Source organism: Mustelus asterias, chromosome 24 (genome assembly GCF_964213995.1).
Source record: "Mustelus asterias chromosome 24, sMusAst1.hap1.1, whole genome shotgun sequence".
Taxonomy (NCBI): Eukaryota; Metazoa; Chordata; class Chondrichthyes; order Carcharhiniformes; family Triakidae; genus Mustelus; species Mustelus asterias.
Window position 1 is genome coordinate 45289068 of NC_135824.1, and position 16548 is coordinate 45305615.

Here is a 16548-nt window from a genome sequence, read left to right on the forward strand (position 1 = left end):
AAAAGATAGAATTAGAGGGTATGCTGGGCACAGCTCGCAAGAAGTCACCACGCTTCAGCACCTTCTTGGGTAGTGTGATCCACATCTGCAGTAAATGTCTGTAGCTCGAGAACTCCAGCTCCGAGTTGATGAGCTGGTGTCTGAGCTTTAGACGCTGCAGTGCAATAGAGAGAGGGAAATTTATCTGGACACTTAGTTCGAGTAGGCAGTCGCACCCCTTAGGCTTGGGTACTACAGATTTGGTCTGTGGTCAGGGACTGGAGGGTGTGACTAGGAGAGGCAGGTAAGATGAAGGGAAGGCGGTGGATGTAGGGAAGGCGGTGGATGTTGTCTACCTGGATTTCAGCAAGGCCTTTGACAAGGTCCCTCATGGGAGGTTAGTTAGGAAGGTTCAGTCGCTAGGTATACATGGGGAGATAGTAAATTTTATAAGACACTGGCTCAATGGAAGAAGCCAGAGAGTGGTTGTGGAGGATTGCTTCTCTGAGTGGAGGCCTGTGACTAGTGGTGAGCCGCAGGGATCGGTGTTGGGTCCATTGTTGTTTGTCATCTATATCAATGATCTGGATGATAATGTGGTCAATTGGATCAGCAAGTTTGCTGATGATACAAAGATTGGAGGTGTAGTGGACAGTGAGGAAGGTTTTCAAAGCTTGCTGAGGGATTTGGACCAACTAGAAAAATGGGCTGAAAAATGGCAAATGGAGTTTAACGCGGACAAGTGTGAGATATTGCACTTTGGAGGGACAAACCAAAGAAGAACGTACAGGGTAAATGGTAGGACTCTGAAGAGTGCAGTTGAACAGAGGGATCTGGGAATACAGGTACAGAATTCCCTAAAAGTGACGTCACAGGTGGATAGGGTCGTAAAGAGTGCCTTTGGTACATTGGCCTTTATAAATCGGAGTATCGAGTATAAAAGTTGGAGTGTTATGGTAAGGTTCTATAAGGCATTGGTGAGGCCGAATTTGGAGTATTGTGTACAGTTTTGGTCACCTAGTTACAGGAAGGATGTAAATAAGATTGAAAGAGTGCAGAGAAGGTTCACAAGGATGTTGCCGGGACTTGAGAAGCTGAGTTACAGAGAGAGATTGAATAGGTTGGGACTTTATTCCCTGGAGCGTAGAAGATTGAGGGGAGATTTGATAGAGATGTATAAGATTTTGATGGGTATAGATAGAGTGAATGCAAGCAGGCTTTTTCCGCTGAGGCTAGGGGAGAAAAAAACCAGAGGGCATGGGTTAAGGGTGAAAGGAGAAAAGTTTAAAGGGAATATTAGGGGGGGCTTCTTCACGCAGAGAGTGGTGGGAGTGTGGAATGAGCTGCCAGATAAAGTGGTAAATGCGGGGTCACTTTTAACATTTAAGAAAAACTTGGACGGGTTCATGGATGAGAGGGGTGTGGAGGGATATGGTCCAAGTGCAGGTCAGTGGGACTAGGCATAAAATGGTTCGGCACAGACAAGAAGGGCCAAAAGGCCTGTTTCTGAGCTGTAATTTTCTATGGTTCTATGGTTCTAAGAGGATCTAGAAGATAGAAATGAAGAATCTTCAGTCCTTACAATAGGTCCAAAAGGCTTGATGTTCTTGTAGTGTTCTTGGTGGTTCATGTGGACAAGAGTAGGGACTGCAGGGGGGATAAGCAAACCGGCTTCAGCATCATGATGCATGGAAAATATTCAAGAGGCGGGGAGTGAAAAATAAAGTAGTTGCAGGGGACAGTGTAGTTAGGGGGCATAGATATTATTCTCTAGCTGAGAGTGTGAACCTTGGGGCAAGGTTTAAAGGAGATGTACGAGGCAAGTTTTTTACACAGAGGGTAGTGGGTGCCTGGAACTCGCTGCCAGGGGAGATAGTGGAAGCGGATACGGTAGTGGCTTTTAAGGAGCATCTTGACAAATACATGAATAGGATAGGAATAGAGGGATATGATCCCCGGAAAGGTAGGGGGTTTTAGTTCAGTTGGGCAGCATGGTCGGTGCGAGCTTGGAGGGCCGAAGGGCCTGTTCCTGTGCTGTAATTTTCTTTGTCCTTTGTTGTCTGTCCAGTGCCAGGATTAAGGACATCTCCTTGGGGCTAGAGGGTGACTTGCAATGGGAGGGGAAGGATCTAGTTGTCATGGTCCGTGTAGGTGCCAATGACATAGGTAGGACTAAGAAAGATGTTCTGCTGAGGGAGTACAAACAGCTAAGGACTAAATTAAAAAACAGAACCACTGAGGTAACGATCCTTTGTTTGCTGTTTGTTTAAAGTTTATTTATTATTGTCGAAAATAGGCTTATATTAATACTGCAATGAAGTTACTGTGAAAATCCCTAAGTCGCACGTTCGGGTACACTGAGGGAGAATTTAGCATGGCCAATGCACCTAACCAGCACGTCATTGAAGGGTGGGAGGAAACCAGCGCAGCCAGAGGAAATCCACGCAGACACTGGGAGAACATGCAGTCTCTGCATAAACAGTGACCCAAGCCGAGAATCGAACCTGGGTCCCTGGTGCTGTAAGACTCCACCCAAATTGATTCTACGTTTTGATCCTCTGAACCAAGATCATTTCTCATGAGTGCACTGCTCTCTTCTTTTATTAACAGATCCATCCCACCTCCTCCTCCTTGCTTCCTATCCTCCTAAAATGTCAAAAACCTTTTAATGCTCAGGTCCCTGCCATAGATAATACTACCTGAATTGCAAGCAAATTGACATAGGGTAAATAGGATCAAAAGTTGAACACGTGGGAGAAATGGGTTTTGATTTGATTTATTATTGTCACATGTATTAGTATATAGTGAAAAGTATTGTTTCTTGTGCACTATACAAAGCATACCGTTCATAGAGAAGGAAAGGTTTAGGATGCAGAATGTAGTGTTACGGTTATAGCTAGGGTGGAGAGAAAGTCAACTTAATATGAAGTAGGTCCATTCAAAAGCCTGATGGCAGCAGGGAAGAAGCTGTTCTTGAGTAGTTTGGTATGTGACCTCAGACTTTTGTATCTTTTTCCCAATGAAAGAAGGTGGAAGAGAGCCTGTTGGGGTGCGTGGGGTCCATGATTATGTTGGCTGCTTTTCCGAGAAAGCGGAAAGTGTAGATAGAGTCAATGGATGGGAGGCTGGTTTGCGTGATGGACTGGGCTACGTTCACGACCCTTTGTCATTTCTTGCAGTCTTGGACAGAACAGGAGCCATACCAATCTGTGATACATTTGGAAAGGATACTTTCTATGGTGCATCTGTAAAAGTTGGTGAGAGTCGTAGCGGACATGCCAAATTTCCTGAGAAAGTAGAGACATTGGTGGGCTTTCTTAACTGTAGCATCGGCATGGAGGGACCAGGACAGGTTGTTGGTGATCTCAACATCTAGAAACCTGATGCTCTCGCCCATTTCCACTTCATCCCTGTTGATGTAGACAGGGGCATGTCCTCCATTATGTTTCCTGAAGTCAAGGGCTGCAGAGAGAGCTTTAAATAATTTGTGGCTGCGGGGAGGGCTCACACGAGGGGAGATTTGGGAAATTAAAGAGAAAGGATACGGGAGTGATAACCTGAGTGTGACAGGAAGGGACAGAGCAGACAAAATGAGCAAATAAGGTCAGTCAGGAAAAATTGTAAAAGTACCGGATTAAAGGCCCCTTATCTGACTGAACGCAGCAATCACAACAAGATGTAATAACACTTAGCACAAATAGAAACAAATGAGTATGACATGACAGTCATCACAAGAGCCATGGTGGAGAAATGCCTGTAGCAGGTTTTTATGATTGGATCCTGTATGTGTACGATGTGTCCTTTCTTCTTCCATTCAGGCTGGAATTGAGCAGGTTTGTTGAAGTGTTGACCTCGTTCTCCCTGTGCATCAGTGAGTTCTTGTCTTACTTCCCCCTGGTCACTGGGAGGGAGCACCTTGCTTGGCAGAGTTGCCTTATCATTTCTTCCACTCAGCTGCTCTGCATGCTTCACATCAGCCTCAACTAGTGTGAATCGGAGTGACAATAAGGCAAGGTTTGGGTCTTCCTTCGTCTCTCAGCATTTGGGCTCTGATTGGTGGAAGCATTGCCTTGAAGAATGCACCAGTTGATGGTGACTGATAGTTAATCGCCAAACACTGTTTGAAATTTAAACTCGGCAGTTTGACTGATTGGTCAAAGCATTGCCCTGGGGATTTAACCAGTGAATGGGTGTCACCTATTTTGTTTAGGTGAAATAGGCGCAATGTGTTTACAAGTTCATCCTGTATATAAAGAGCAGGGTCCTGAGTATTAATATATGTAGCTTCCAGAACATACAAATGCACCACAGTGCAAGTCCAACAGCCAGCCTTAAATTGGATATCAGTGTAATTCTTAGCAACTGAAAATTATTTATCAAATGTTGTCCAATCACATCTAAAGTTGGACATTGTGTTTTGAGTTTTGTAATCACAGACTGACTGGATATAGTCTGAACCTTGCCAGTTGCAAACAGTGACTGGGACATGGTATCTGATATGAACCACCGGTCTTTGGGACATTAGACCAACACACCTGGCATCACACTAGCATGAAATCTGTACACTACATAATTCATGAGTGTAAGATAGGCAGCATCCTGTTAGTGGCGAATACCACTCATGTTGCTATTGCCTAGCAGCAGTGTGAAACAACTGGCTTCACCTCATGCTCAGATTTCTGAAAATGCCTAACCCTTCCAGGGTACTGGGCACTTTTCAGGCCTGAAAGTGGTGCTCTTAGGCATGTCCATGAGTTTGCAAGATGATCTGATCAGGGTAGCCATTATCCCACAGGATGCCTTTGAAAGGGCCCTACTTCAGCTTCGAGCTGACTCAGTGAGCATATGGTGCAGGCCCCATTCACAAGGTTAACAATTGCGTGTGGGATTGCGGTAGATCGTGGTAGAGAGCGCCCTGGCTGATTTCCCAACAAGTACATCGAGGAAGGAGAGTTCATTTGACTGCCTCATTTCATAGATTCATAGAATACTTACAGTACAGAAGGAGGCCATTGAGCCTGCACTGACAACAATCCCACCCAGGCCCTATCCCCTTAACTCCACATATTTACCCTGATAATCCTCCTGATACTAAGAGGCAATTTTAGCACAGCCAATCCACCTAACCCGCACATCTTTGGACTGTGAGAGGAAACCGGGGCACCTGGAGGAAACCCACGCAGACACGGGGAGAACGTGCAGACTCCGCACAGACAGTGACCCAAGGCCGGATTTGAACCTGGGTCCCTGGCGCTGTGAGGCAGCTGTGCTAACCCACTGTGTCACCGTGCCGCCCTGATACATCAAGAGCCAACAATTCCCTTTGCACCATTAGATGAGACTCATGAGGTGTATTTCAAAGGTGTATTTGAGAGCAGGATGGAGACCATTAAGGAAATTATTACACAGGCCAATGCCTTGACCAATCAGGGTCAAGCTATGTGAATTAAATTTCAAACAATGCTGGACGGTTATCTTCAGTTGCCATCGACCCGTGCATTCTCAATGGCAATGCGTCTATCAATAGGAGTCCACTTGCCAACCAATCAATCCTCTCTTCTCATACAGTTTAAATTGTTGTTTTCCTGCTAATATTGGTATTTTTGCAGAGCGCCCAAGTTAGTGCAGGTCGAAAAGCTTTGACATCTTTCTCTCTCCAGTAACATTCAGATTCTGGATGAGAAACAGCAAGATCATCCTTTCCTTCAGTTGCATATTTCTGGACTATTGGCATGAGATGCACTATCAGAATTCACTAACAACCTGCCAACACTCCACAGATGTGCGGATCGGAGTGACAATAAGGCAAGGTTTGGGTCTCCTTTTATCTCTTGCGCCTGTTGGACTCGCAGTGTGGCGCATTTGTGTGTTCTGGAAGCTATATGTACTCAGGGCCCTGCTCTTTATATACAGAATACTATATTAAACTGTCCCTTAGTGTCAGGGGGGCTAACAGGGTAAATAGGGTTAAGGGGATCGGGCCTGGGTGGGATTGTTGTCGGTGCAAGCTCGATGGGCCGATTGGCCTCCTTCTGCACCGTAGGGATTTTGCGGGGTTCTGATTCTATAACATTTAGTCTGCAAATTCACCAGAAGAGACAGTGCTGAGCCACCCAGTCTAATAGGAGTCACCAGAAAAAAAGGAAGGTTCGCTCCTGGGCATCCAACCAGGGGGTCACCCTGTGTTTAGACGGAATGGAAGGACCTGGTAGAGGAGAACTGGCTGCTGGAGGAGAGGCGCAGGAGGATGAAGTGGACCTTTTTGTTTATTCTTTCATGGAATGTCGGTGTCGCTGGCTGGGCCAGGAGGATTCATTGCCCATCCCTATTTTCTCCTTGAATTGAGTGTCTCGCTTGGCCATTTCAGAGGTCGGTTAAGGGTCAACCACATTGCTGTGCCTGGAGTCACATGTAGGTAAGATGCAGATTTCCCTTCCTAAAGGGAACTTTCAATTATTAATTTTATTTATTGAATTCAAATTGCACCATCTGCCATTGTGGGATTTGAACCCAGATCTCCAGAGCACTACTCTGGGTCTCTAGATTAGTAGGCCAGTGACAATACCACTACGCCACAGCCCTGTCTCCTATCCCCTTGTGGGTACAGGACATCCACGCATCCTATGGATTTCCTGCACCAAGACTTCCAGTATCATGTCTGAGAAACCTGTGTACCCAACGTCGCTGCCCCTGAACCATTCTGCACTGCAATGTGCCACTGAACTATTCTGCAATATGCTGTTGTTTGCTAGTCAGAGCAATGCACACCTTCAGTGGAAGGGGGTGCAAGGTTCCCACATAAACTGTTCCAGATAACTTGTTTCTAATCGGCACTGCTTGTTAAACTTGCAGAGACCTCTGATTTAGCAAAGTTTAAATTCTGGATGTCAACATTTAGAACCAAATTTGTGAGCGAAATCCAGACTTTCAAACACATGTATCTCTGGACATATTTAATGCTTCTCCCCATTCAGCCACCTGTGTTATGAATTTCTGTGGACGGCAGTTTGTTCTGTTTAGGTCCAGTGTATTTTGTAAGAGGCCTGTGTGGGTCAAGGGTACCCTGGCTGTGAGAGCCACAGAGTGTCTCTCCTTTGTGGCATGAGGGGCGGGGGTGGCAGTAAACTGCCATGGTCTCTGCTTTCCCATGTGTTTCGCTGTTGGTTTTACTGCCCCATAACCTTAGGGCTGTTAAAGCGTTAATATCCCGTCCGGCCTTCCCCGGGGACCTGTGCGCAGGAATAGAGGAAGAAACAGGTTAGAACAACACAGCTGTGAGTGGGCACATCCGATGGTCTAAAGGTCTGACATCTTCTAAGGTGCCGCTCCAGGCTAATTATCTTCGCTGTTTCTGTGATGACCACCAAAGATGGAGCTAATTGCATAGTTCAATCAGCAATAGGTCACTTCTTATTGGCGTCTTTCTCGATCTCAAGTCATTTTCATTGACTGTGGTGTCTCTTTCTCTGTCTCTCTTTCTCGCCCTCTCTCTCTTTGTCTCTTTCTTTCTATCTCTCCCTATTTCTCCTTTCTCTCTCTCTCTCTCTCAGTCTTTCTTTCCGTCTTTCTCTGCCTCCATTTTTCTCACTCTCGCTCGCTGTTGTTTCTTTTTCTTGCTCTCTACCTCTCTCCCCTTCTCTCTTTCTTTCTATCTCTCTGGCTCTGTCCCTCTCTCTCTTTCTTTGTTTTCTCTCTTGCTTTCTATCTCTCTTCCTTCCACTCTTTCTCTTCCCTTTCTCTATCTCTCGCTTTCTAACTTTCTTTCTCTCTCTGTCTCTCTCTTCCTCTTGCTCACTCTCTCTATCTCCCCTCTTCTCTCTCTCTTTCCATCCCCACTTGGGCCAATTTAGGTGAAGGAAGATCCCGTAATATTTTCCTACAATCGACTTTGTCTACTTGCTCCCCAATTCTCCTCCCATTTGTCTTGGCCATGTTTGATCCAGCCTGACATTGAAAGGTCTGTGATTGCCCTATCCCGTGAATGCAGGGAAGGGGTGTGTTTGAGTTTGCTCTGGGTTGCTTTGGCCTGATGTGGATTTGGCCTGATTTGGCCTCACAGGCACACACCACTCCCTACGTGAAAGACTCCCCCCCCCCCCCCCAACATCTCCCTTAAACTTTCCCCTTCTCACCTTGAACCTGTGCCCCCTTGTAATTGACACTTCCATCTGGGAAAAAGCCAATCCCAACCCTACGTTAAGTTTAGCCATGGCCCTAGACTGAAGCCTTAACCCTGCTGCTAACCCTGATCATAATTCTAACCCTGCCCCGTATCCTTAACCCTAACAGTGTCGCTGACTAGGCCAGCACTTATTGTCCATCCCTAATTGCCATTGGGAAGGTGGTGATGAGCTGCCTTCTTGAACCTCTTCAGCCCGTTAGGGAGGCAGTGGCGTAGTGGTATTGTCACTGGACTAGTAGTCCAGAGACCTATGGTTCAGTTCCCACCACAGCAGATGGTGAATACAATAAATAGCTGGAACTTTAAAAAAAAATTCTATTGATCACCATTGTCGGAAAAACTAATTTGGTTCACTAATGTCCTTCAGGGAAGGAAATCTGCTGTCCTTACCCGGTCTGGCCTACATGTGACTCCAGAGCCACAGCAATGTGGTTGACTCTTAAATTTCCTCAGGGATGAACAATAAATGCTGGCCCAGCCAGCGAAGCCCACAAACAAGTAAAAATAATGTGGTGTGGGTACCCCCACAATGCTGTTAGAGAATTTCAGGATTTTGACCCAGCGATAGTGAAGGAACAACGATATATTTCTAAGTCAGGGTGAGCAACTTGGAGAGGAACCTCCTGGTGGTGATGTTCCCAGGTAGCTGATGCCCTTGTCCTTCTAGATGGTAGTGATTGTTAGTTTGGAAGGTGCTATCACATTTCCTGTGTCAGTGACAGCAATTCACAAAATACTTTGTTCCTGCCATTTTGAAAGGCTCTATATAAATGTAGGTCTCACTTTGCCTCCAAAATGGGCCTTATTCATACTGAGAAATAATCAAAGTGGATTCAGGAACACAGGAGCAATGCGGCACTCGCGAAAGGTTACACAGCTGCAGGTTGTAACAACAGACTGTTACATTGACTTTTAAAGGCCTTTTACAACCAGCGTGTTAATGTGTGAAAGGTCAGGTGAGTACACATGCTTCTCTCATTAGATGACATTAACTATTGAGTAAGCTGCTCACTGGGTGGCACTGGGTACCAACAATGTGCCACGCACGGAACCACAGGGGTGGGTCAGAAGTGGACTTGAGCAAAATCTTGGTGCCAGACTGTGTGGCAGTGACTTTAACCGCAAGGCTGGGGGACGATGATTTAACTGGCCATTGGACACAAACCCTGAGTCTGCTTCCATTGACGGGAGAGAGAGCAGGGAACGTTGTGTTGTAACACCTACCCAACTTTCACACAACAAACACCCAAGTAAGATTTACATTGGACATCAGGTATGAGCACCTACTGACTGTAGATTGACACTAAGCTCTCACAGTGCGATAAAAATGAAATAATGGAAAGAAACACACATTTCTTCCTTCTTTTTCCAAGACTTCAGGAATTCCCTCAGCAATTTATAGCCAAACCAAGACTCTCAAAGTGGCAAACATGACAGCTCATGGATCTTCATCGAAGAATCCAACCAAATAACTTGGGAGGTGATGGTGCAATGGCCTAAATAATGCACTGACCCAAACTACTCATCAGGGGATGTGGGCTTAAATCCCATCCTTACCCCCCTGCCTTAGGTAGCTGGTGGGATTTTAATTTAATTGCTAAATCTAGAATTTAAAAAACTCCGTGATGGTGATCATGACAAATAAGTTTTTAAAGTTTATTTATTAGTGTTACAAGTAGGTTTACATTAACACTGCAATGAAGTTACTGTGAAAATCCCCTAGTTGCCACACTCTGGCGCCTGTTCAGATACAGTGAGGGAGAATTTAGCATGGCCAATGCTCCTAACCAGCATGTCTTTCGGAGTGTGGGAGGAAACCAGAACACCGGTGGAAACCCACGCAGACATGGGGAGAACATACAACCTCCACGCAAACAGTCACCCAAGTTGGGAATCAAACCCGGGTCCCTGGTGCTGTGAGGCAGCAGTGTTAATTGTGCTGCACTTATCATCCACTGTTGCAAAAAACCCATCAAGTTCACTAATGTCCCTTTTAGGGAAGGAAACCTGCCATCCTTACCTGAGTAAGAAGCCTCACAACACCAGGTTAAAGTCCAACAGGTTTATTTGGTCGCACAAGCCACAAGCTTTCGGAGCACTGCCCCTTCATCAGGTGAGTGGGAGTTCTGTTCACAAACAGGGCATATAAAGACACAAACTCAATTTACAAAATAATGTTTGGAATGCGAGTCTTTAGAGGTAATCAAGTCTTAAAGGTACAGACAATTACCTATAAAGACTCACATTCCAACCATTATCTTGTGAATTGAGTTTGTATCTATATATGCCCTGTTTGTGAACAGAACTCCCACTCACCTGATGAAGGGGCAGTGCTCCAAACGCTTGTGGCTTGTGCTACCAAATAAACCTGTTGGACTTTAACCTGGTGTTGTGAGACTTCTTACTGTGCCCACCCCAGTCCACGCCGGCATCTCCACATCATCCTTACCCGAGCCAGACATTCAGTTCAAGGGGTAATTAGGGGTGGGTAACAAATGCTGGACCTTGTGTATGAAATCCACACCCCATGAAACAATAAAATTAATCAAACACAATTATTTCACAGTAACTTCATTGCAGTATTAATGTAATGAACATTTATACTAATGTTCATTACATTAGTGACTGTAATGTACTATTACATTAGTACATTACTGATGTACTAATTAGTAATTAAGTACATTACTTACTGTGACTAATAAATAAACTTTTATTTGTCTTTCGGAAATCTGTGCTGACATTTATTAGTGTCACAAGTAGGTTTACATTAACACTGCAATGAAGTTACTGTGAAAATCCCCTAGTTGCCAGAAATTGCTCTCGAAATGCCAATTAACTCTGTTTTCAGATCACTGTCTCTTCAGCGTCAACATTAGGTTTCATAAAGTCATAGAGGTTTACAGCATGGAAACAGGCCCTTCGGCCCAACTTGCCCACGCTGCCCTTTTTTTTAAAAACCCCTAAGCTAATCCCAATTGCCCCTATTTGGCCCATATCCCTCTATATCCATCGTACCCATGTAATTATCTGAATGCTTTTTAAAAGACAAAATTGTACCCGCCTCTACTACTACCTCTGGCAGCTTGTTCCAGGCACTCACCACCCTCTGTGAAAAAATTGCTCCTCTGGACACTTTTGTATCTTGAAATGTCATTCCATGGCCTATTTCATCTCCTTTTGCAACAGTAAAACAGAAGATGCTGGAAAACCTCAGTGGGTCAGGCAATCTCTGTGGAGAGAGAAATATGATGTGGAGATGCTGGCGTTGGACTGGGGTAAACACAGTAAGAGTTTTAACAACACCAGGTTAAAGTCCAACAGGTTTATTTGGTAGCAAATGCCATTAGCTTTCAGAGCGCTGCTCCTTCGTCAGATGGAGTGGATATCTGCTCTCAAACAGGGCACAGAGACACAAAATCAAGTTACAGAATACTGATTAGAATGCGAATCTCTACAGCCAACCAGGTCTTAAAGATACAGACAATGTGAGTGGAGGGAGCATTAAGCACAGGTTAAAGAAATGTGTATTGTCTCCTGTCTGTCTGGCTGTCCTGCCTGGAGACAATACACATCGCTTTAAGCTGTGCTTAATGCTCCCTCCACTCACATTGTCTGTATCTTTAAGATCTGGTTGGCTGTAGAGATTTGCATTCTAATCAGTATTCTGTAACCTGATTTTGTGTCTCTGTGCCCTGTTTGAGAGCAGATATCCACTCCATCTGACGAAGGAGCAGCGCTCCAAAAGCTAATGGCATTTGTTACCAAATAAACCTGTTGGACTTTAACCTGGTGTTGTTAAAACTCTTACTGAGAGAGAAATAGTCAGTGGGGGCAATTCTTCCGTCGTGACCTGCAAATTCTTTGGCATGTCAGGTTGGGAGATGTGCATGCCGGCCATTTCGTGGGATTCGCTCATGCGATCCCGACGCATGCGCGTCTCCCAGAGCCGAGAACAGTCGCAGGCGGGACCACGCGAGAAATCAACGGGAAGAGAGGTAAGTGATTTAAATCTTTTTTTAAATGTGTTTTAAATGTGATTATCGGGCCTGGCACGGACCTTGCTGGGCCCGATAGCATCTCCCACCCCGTCAGGAGTATTTCACTCCGGTAGGGTTTAGAGTAGCTCCCCACATTCAGGGAAGTAGCGGGAGACTCCGCAAGAATGAAGGGAGGGCAATCGGGGCCCCCCTGGGAGTCAGGCGGTGGGGGTTGGTGCCCCCTGGGCATGGGCACCCTGGCAGTGCCAGCCTGTGCCCCCTGGCACTGCCCAAGGGGCAAAGTGCCCATGTCCAGGGGCATCTTGGCACTGCCCACAGGGCATTGGGCAGTGCCAAGGGGGTGGGGCCTATTGTGGGCAGGGCCTGGGAGTGATTGGTGGGGGGTCCCGCTGCCACTCTGCATGGGGATCGGTTTATGCTGGAGGGAGGCCAGCAATGAGGGGGGGGAGGTGATCTGCCGGGGGGGTGAGTCTTCCTCCCATCGGGGGCCTGTCCGCAAGGGGTCAGCGAGGGGGGGGGTCTGTCGGGGTGGGGGAATCGCCACTGCTGAGGGGTGGGGTGAGGGTGCTGCTGGACATTGGAGCGCTCCGGGATGGGGAGTCAGTGTTGGCCCAGGAATTGTCATGGGGGGGGGGGGGGGGGGGGCGCTGGAGGGACAGCAGTGCGAAGGTCCTGGGCTGGCCAGTGATTGAGCTGGCCAGCAAATGGGGAGACTGACAGATTGGGGCCACTGCGCATGCACAGAGTTCCAGAACTGTCAGACTCTGGCGCGAATAGGCCCCGCCTTCCCCCCTCAACCCGGGTTTTTAATGATATTCACGATTGTGACCTCTGCATTGCACAGAGTGTGGGAGATTCGGGTCAGAACTCCCACTGAAAAAACGTCGTGATTTACACTAGTTTTCCCACCAATTCAGCACTTTTGTGAGAATCGCCCTCAGTGTTTCCAGTTGGTCTGAATCTACTTCAGATTCACAAGTTTCCTGGCCTCTGGCACCACCCTGCTTTCTCTCAAGAGTATTGGGAGGCTGTATCCAGAGATTCTGCAGTTTGATTTGATTTATTACTGCCACATGTATTAGTATACAGTGAAAAATATTGTTTCTTGCGTGCTATACAGACAAAGCATACCGTTCATGGAGAAGGAAAGGAGAGAGTGCAGAATGTAGTGTTACAGTCATAGCTAGGGTGTAGAGAAAGATCAACTTAATGCAAGGTAGGTCCATTCAAAAGTCTGATGGCAACAGGGAAGAAGCTGTCCTTGAGTCGGTTGGTACATGACTTCAGGCTTTTGTATCTTTTTCCCGATGGAAGAAGGTGGAAGGGAGTATGTCCAGGGTGCATGGGGTCCTTGATTATGCTGGCTGCTTTTCTGAGGCAGCGGGAAGTGCAGATAGTGTCAATGGGTGGGAGGATGGTTTGTGTGATGGATTGGGTTTCTTTCATGACCATTTGTAGTTTTTTGCAGTCTTGGACAGAGCAGGAGCCACACCAAGCTGTGATACAACCAGAAAGAATGCTTTCTATGGTGCATCTGTAAAAATTGGTGAGAGTCGTAGTCTTCTGAGAAAGTAGAGGCGTTGGTGGGCTTCCTTAACTGTAGTGTCGGCATGGGGGGAAAAGGACAGGTTGTTGGTGATCTGGACCTAAAGCTCTCGACCATTTCTACCTTGTCCCCGTTGATGTAGACAGGAGCATGTTCTCCTTTACGCTCCTAAAGTCGATGACTATCTCCTTTCATTTGCTGATATTGAGGGAGAGATTATTGTCATCGCACCAGTTCACCAGATTCTCTATCTCATTCCTGTACTCTGTCTCATCATTGTTTGAGATCTGACCCACTACGGTGGTGTCATCAGCAAACTTGAAAATCGAATTGGAGGGGAATTTCGCCACACATTAATAGGTGTATAAAGAATATAGTAAGGTTCTGAGAACACAACCTTGTGTTGAGGATAATCGTGGAGGAGGTGTTGTTGCCTATCCTTACTGATTACGCTCTGTGGGTTAGGAAGTTCAGGATCCAGCCACAGAGGGAGGAGCCAGACCCCAGGCCACGGAGTTTGGAGGTGAGTTTTGTGGGAATAATGGTGTTGAAAGCTGAGCTGTGATCGATAAACCTCTTGTGTATGTGGTGCGTGTCTCTTTAAGACAGTGTAGAAGTGCGTCACCTGATTGAGGGACCAATGGAAACCTAGATTTGATTTGTTATTGTCACATGTATCAGTATACAATGAAAAGTATTGTTTCTTGCGCGCTATACAGACAAAACATACCATGCATAGAGAAGGAAAGGAGAGAGTGCAGAATGTAGTGTTGCAGTCATAGCTAGGGTGTAGAGATAGATCAATTTAGAGTGAGTGATCACACCAAAGGGTGGAGTCCTGTCTCGGGCAGAATCTTCTAGAAGCCATGTTGTAAGCATGTAAGGACTGGAGCACTGGTCCAGGGCAACCTAGAACAGCAACCCTCTTGTATCTAGTTTCTCCTAGCAATAGATTCCTTGGGGGTCAGCCTAGCCCTCTGGCATTGCTCAATGGACACCTTGACACTGCCCACCAGGCATCGGGCAATGTCAACGGGGTGTGGCCAGAGGGGTTAGAGCCTATTGGGGACAGTTCCTATGGAAGGGGAGATTAGTTGGGAATAGGAATCACTGGCAAATGGAGGGATGGGGGAGGGAGTTGGGGCTGCCAGGGTGCGGGGGGCGGTCGGAGAGATGGGAGGGGGAGGGGGGAGAGACATCGCAGCTGGCCCGGAGCGGTCCAGGCAGCTAGAAATTGCGTGGTGGCGGGAGGTCAGCAAGGGCAGCGATGTGGGGTTGCAGTTCTGGCCAGTGATCAGGGGTTGTGGGGGCGGGGGTTGGGGTTGGTGGGCCAGCAATGGGGGATTGCGGGGCTGGCCAGCAATTGGGCTGCCCAGCGATCAGGAGGCCGGAAGTGTGGAGCTACATCGCGGCGCTGACAGATTGGCGCATGCGTAATGGCCCGCTCAGCATTATGCTGCCGGCCTCTCATTGATTTTCAGAGGGAATCCCGTTTGGGCACTCTGCAGCGCTCAGAGTGTTGGAGATTCATTTTGGAAATCCCGTTAAGAAATAGACAGGGGTTACTCCAGTTTTCACCCCCCCCCTCTTGTGTTCCTAACAAAGTCTGGAATCTCTTGACAATGCTAGAGTGGCACAGCAAACAGTTCCATAACCTTGGAATCATTCCATCCCATTACCTCCACCTGAGAGGCCAAACAAGGCCTTGCAGTTAAACATGGTATCCAAAAGGTCACACATCTGACAATGCAGCACACCCTCACTACCGCGTGGAGTGTCAACCTAAATCATTGAGCTGTTGTAGAGGGATTGGGGTTTTCCGCTCCCCACCCCCTCCCGCTGCATGTTTTCCAGTGGAAGAGGTGGGCTGGCCATTGGCCACCAGTGGGATCTTCCTGGTCCCATCGCAGTGCACAGGGATTTTACGCATCCTGCCGTCAGTGAAGCCAGCCGCGGGAGGTGGCTTTCAATGGGACTGGATAGTCCCGCTGGCGGGAAGGGTGGGAAAATCAACCCTATGTTGAAGCCACGCAGAACGGCTTCCCATTCATTCCCATTATTGGAAGAAGAAATGAATCAGAAAACGCTCTGTTTGCTCCCGTGGTCAATCAGACAAGTTTACACGGAGATTTTAACAGAGTAAATGTTCTAATTGGCGTGAAGCTGAGCTGCCAACCCCACATCCTGTCCATCACCAGGCCTATCTGTTTCCAACTATAGGAGGCAGACAGGAATATGGTGCTGAGGCTGCAACCAGATCAATAATCTTATCAAATAGCTGAGCAGGTTCGCGGGGCTGAATGGTCTACTCTTGATCCTAATTCATGTGTCATTGTGTAACTCTGATGTAGCCAGAGGCATTAAAGAATATCAGCCCAGAGTAGGTGAATGGAGTTAAGCTGCAGATCAACTCATCAAAGGGCAGAACAGGATCAAGGCGCTGAATGGTCTCCACCCCACTTACAAATTGAACCCTCCCTAACATCTTTGTCACTGAAAGCACCATTTCGCCCACATGCTGTCTGTCAAGTTTCTCAGCCTCACCGCACTCACTCATTCCGATTTATGTCTGTATTTACGCACTCACCCGGCACTCAGTCCTCACTAACCCCTCACTACCCTTCATCCACACCGAGAAATAATCTCAACTGCCACAGCCTCATTGACAGATTTTTCCATAACCCTGACTCTCGCTCTCAAACTGTCTCCGCTCTTATGCCTCATCTCCCATCTTTTACCCTTCCAAATCTGCCCATCCGCGTGAACCCATCACCCTTTTTGTTGCAGGAACTTCTTCTCATCGCCATCTTAGATGAGAGACTCCTTTTTAAGCTTTTTTTATT